The sequence below is a fragment of the Monodelphis domestica genome, chromosome 4, assembly GCF_027887165.1.
Source record: "Monodelphis domestica isolate mMonDom1 chromosome 4, mMonDom1.pri, whole genome shotgun sequence".
NCBI lineage: Eukaryota > Metazoa > Chordata > Mammalia > Didelphimorphia > Didelphidae > Monodelphis > Monodelphis domestica.
Window position 1 is genome coordinate 320,334,284 of NC_077230.1, and position 5,015 is coordinate 320,339,298.

The 5,015-nt window shown below is 33.0% G+C and overlaps 1 pseudogene; it reads right to left on the minus strand.

Annotated features, from left to right (window-relative positions):
• Positions 1 to 3,633: 3,633 nt before the first annotated feature.
• On the minus strand, positions 3,634 to 4,764 carry LOC107649010 (zinc finger CCHC domain-containing protein 10-like; annotated as a pseudogene).
• Between the last annotated feature and the right edge of the window lie 251 nt (positions 4,765 to 5,015).

Consider the following 5,015-nt stretch of genomic DNA (forward strand, 5'->3'; position numbering starts at 1 on the left):
CTAACCACAGACAAGTCATTTAACAATTCAATGCCATAGACCACCCTCTTGGGTTATATTTTAGAGATGTGTTGATCCTCTTTGGTAGAGGAAGTTTTCACACCAGGAATTTCCTAAATACATGAAATCATTTATCTAGATCAAAAATCTCTCCAATACAACACAGCTCCAAACAGGAAAATGTCTCAACACCCTGTTAAAGGGTCTTTTTCAAACTATTTGATAACTTTTAAAACTTTTGTACTTATGAAATCAACTTCCCTTCATAACATTTTTTGGGGGAACAGTTAACAAATAGGCCAGAGTATTCCTACTAACAGGTGTCATTGTACTCAAATAAGTCAGGGACGTGCTGGTAAAAGTTTAACAACGGTCACTCTGAAAGTACATGGCACACTTTTAAATTTAATCTGCATTATTAACATTTTTCTCTACTTTCTTGAGTCAAGACCAGCAAAAAAAAATATATCCCACCCAATAACAAATCAAATGTAGCATTCATAGACTCCTGAGATGTAAACTTGAAAAATTTAACAATCAGTTCTGATAAGCCAGTACATGCTGTTCTGAGCACACCCTTGATACTACCCCTTTCACATGTAGACATTTTGATTACAGAAAGGAGTAGAAAAAGAGCATTTGTTCAAGGACAACTGATAAAATTGACTTGAGAAGAAACATAACCTCTCAAAAATTGTTTAGAGATAATTCTGAAGACCTAAAAAAGAACTGACACCAAGGTAAATGTAATGAAAAAATCATTTTAAAGGTAGAGAGATAATGGCTACAAGGCATTATGGTCCATCAGTTCATTTGCATGTGGCTGATTTCAGAGCTTTAAGAATTATAATTAAGCTTATACCAAGATAAACTCAGAATGGGTGGATGACTTGAACATAAAGAAAGAAACAATAAGTCAATTAGGTGAACACAGAATAGTATACGTGTCAGATCTTTGGGAAAGGAAAGATTTTAAGACCAAGCAAGAGTTAGAAAAAATTACAAAATGCAAAATAGATCATTTTGATTACATTAAATTAAAAAATTTTTGTACAAACAAAACCAATGCAGTCAAAATTAAAAGGGAAGCAACAAATTGGGAAACAATCTTTATAACAAAAAACCTCTGGCAAAGGTCTAATCACTCAAATTTATAAGAAACTAAATCAATTGTACAAAAAATCAAGCCATTTCCCATTTGATAAATGGCCAAGGAACATGGATAGGCAATTTTCAGATAAAGAAATCAAAACTATTAATAAATACATGAAAAAATGTTCTAAATCTCTTATAATCAGAGAAATGCAAATGAAAACAACTCTGAGGTATCACCTCACACTTAGCAGATTGGTTAACATGACAGCAAAGCAAAGTAATGAATTTTGGAGGGGATGTGACAAACTTGGGACATTAATGCACTGCTGGTGGAGTTGTGAATTGATTCAACTATTCTGGAGGGCAATTTGGAACTATGCCCAAAGGGCGCTAAAATACTGTCTGCCCTTTGATGCAGCCATAGCACTGTTGGGTTTGTACCCCAAAGAGATAATAAGGAAAAAGACTTGTACAAGAATATTCATAGCTGTGCTCTTTGTGGTGGCAAAAAATTGGAAAATGAGGGGATGCCCTTCAATTGGGGAATGACTGAACAAATTGTGGTATCTTTTGGTCATGGAATACTATTGTGTTCAAAGAAATAATAAACTGGAGGAATTCCATGTGAACTGGAATGACCTCCAGGAATTGAGGCAGAGTGAGAGGAGCAGAAGCAGGACAACATTGTACACAGAGACTGATACACTGTGGTACAATTGAATGTAATGGACTTCTCTACTAGTAGCAATGTAATGATCCAGGACAATTCTGAGGGACATATGAGAAAGAACACTATCCACATCCAGAGGAAGAACTGCGGGAAAAGAAGCACAGAAAAACAACCACTTGATCACATGGGTCGGTGGGGTATGACTGGGAAAGTGGACTCTAAAAGATCACCCTAGTGCAAATATTAATAATAAGGAAATGGGTCTTGATGAATGGTACATGTTAAACCCAGTATGTCAGATACAGGAGGGGGATGTGGGAGGGGAGGGAAGGAACATGAGTCTTGTAACCATGGAAAATTATTCTAAATCATCTAATTAAATTATATTAAAATAAAATAAAAAGAATTATAATTAAGAAATTATTTGGAGACTACTGGAAGATATAAGTATATATAATATTTATTTTTTTAATGTTCTAGTAATTTATTTACAATCTTTGCAAGTGATTCTGTAAAACAATTAGACTCCTTAAGACTGACAAGATATTTATTTGTTAACATTTAAATAGCACATTTTATTTAAAAGTAACTCTACATTACTTTCTCATGAAAATATAAAAATATTTTAATATCTATAGTTTACACTATATTGAAACAAAATTCAGGATATTTGACACTCTTTTCCCACAAATGTTACACCCTACCCCAAAAAAGGGATTACATCACAGGATAAAATGACTGTCAACTGAATAAACTCCTCATAACACATTGTTATCTACTAAGAAGTATAATTCTATAATATTTCATTTTTAACCTGCATCTTTCATGCTGGATTTCAACTACTGTATACATTCTGTCTATGTAAACACACTGAATTTCTCCAACATAAACTCTCATATCAATGTAAGTACCATGTGAATTGTGCAAACCAATAATTGCAAAAATAGTTCCTTTTGGGTATTTTGAAACTAAAAGGCAACTTATTTTGTCTCAACTTTCTGTTAAAAAAAAACATCCTCTATTTCATCTCCCCTTCCTTTATCTGCCAATCTTCTGGAATGGTAGCACTGTTAGGATCTTTCTTCAGATTTCATACACACAAATACACACCCACCCACATGTATATAAGAAATATTTATATATATATATATATATATACCCACATACATATATATATTCAGATATGTGTGTGTGTATATATTAATTTAAGTGCTCAAACAAAACATTTAATTCAACTTTTCACGCAGCCACTCTTCTCTTATCACATATTTTTATAAAAGGCACCAAGATTAAACTAATTTCAGGTTTCTTTTCTTCTCCCTTTAGCTTACTCAAGATGATTGTTTTCTTATAAGACATTCTATCTCCAAAACAGTCAGGCTCTGAGCATTTAAGGAATCAGAAGAAAATAAAAAATACCCCAACAAGCTGAAAATCGTTGCCCACAAATAAAAATATCCACTAGAGTAACACAGATCTCATTACAGTTCATTTCTGACATTAAGTTTAAAAAAAAATCCCAGAAACAACAAACTCTCTGAGGATAAACTTAGAAATATAACACATTGTTAACAATGAGATGATACCCTCATAGTAGTAACACTGTATTCAATCTGATTAATATAGTAATATTTAGGCAAAACATTAGAAATTAATTGTTCCCATTTATTTTACAGGATCATCCTGAAAACAAGTGAAACAAGTGTTAGCTTATACAATACCAACATATAAACAAGGTATGGCATTTATGTCACAAAGAAAAAAAGTTTACATATTTCATTACATAAATACCAGATTTACTGGATTTCAGCTTTGATTAAATTTAAAGATATGTTTTAAAGATAAAAATAAAACAAAATTCCCCTTAAAATAAAAAACTCTTTATATACATACTTTGTTATTAATAATCTTTATGCCCTTAAAATGTGAAACATTTAGAAAGCATTGATATATTGCAACTTCCTTTTTGAGAAATACATCAGCATTTGTCAATTCATCAGTCCTAAATGATCAGAGATGCTTAAAGTGATTCTATTTCTTTTTCTTCTTCTTTGGTGGCTCATCATCAGAGCTGCTATCTGTGGTAGAGTTGGTGCTGGAGGAAGAGCTGAAATCTGACTCAGAATCAGACGAAGAGGAAGAACTAGTTGAGGAGGTTGATGAGGATGAAGTAGAAGAGGTTTCCTCAGTATCACTCTCAGAGGAAGAAGAGGTAGAGGAGTCTTCACTCTCTGATGAAGTCACTGACAATTTCCACTGGTACTGCTGCTGGAACTGGTAACACTCTTAGATCTTTTTTTCTTGGCCTTTTTTTCTATATTAGTTTCTCCAATGCTTTGTTGTAATAATAATGTTTTCTTTTTCTTTTAAAGCTTTCTTAAGTTCTGCTGTTCTTGAAGGTCTATGCAAGTATTTTCTTTTTCCTGTGCATTCATATGTCCAATGTCCAAATTATAAACATTTCTGACATCTCACATGTTGCTTATTTGCTTCTGCCTGCCTCCAGGTGATAAGTCGGTGCATGGGAGTCGCCATCTTAGTGAGAACCAGGACCACTCTAATATTTATATTTACATAGATCTCTTGTGTACCTCTTGAGTTATCTAACTATCTATAGAGATGATACGTTCATACTTAAGAAAAAGGCAGATCATTTGAATTTCCCATCATAAATTAAAAATGGATCCTTGCTTATGAGGAGACACTAATAGAAAGAGAAAAAAATGGAGGAAGTTGTGAGTACAGGAAAAGTTGGGGCTGGAAGGCAAGTAGGAAAATTCTTTACAAAAGATAAAACAGAGAGGCTTATAGTGAGGTTCTTGTTTTTTTGGGAGCTGTGCTGATTGGTACAGAGATGCTGCTTTGCTGAGAGCTTATTACCCTATGAGAGCAAGAGAGCTGACTCTTCCTGCTTTTTGAAGAACAACCATAGCTTATTGTTGTAGCATGGTCTGCAGATTGAGAGCTATAGAGAACCCATGTTTGCTGCCTTCTACTTCTCTGTCCTGTTTAAGGAGAAAAAAGGAAGAAAATGGATTTGGATGTGTTTTTTCTGTGAGAAGAAGCTTAGTTTTTCTCTTTTAAAAAAAGCATTATATAGTTATTATTTAAATAATGAGATCTTTCTTTTCTTGCTTTTAGCTTTTTTAGGAAAGAAATTTACACTGATGAAATTAATTCCTAATAGTAAAGAAGTAACTTCTGGGAATTATTTCCTTTAATTAATTAATTATATCTTTATTAGAGATAC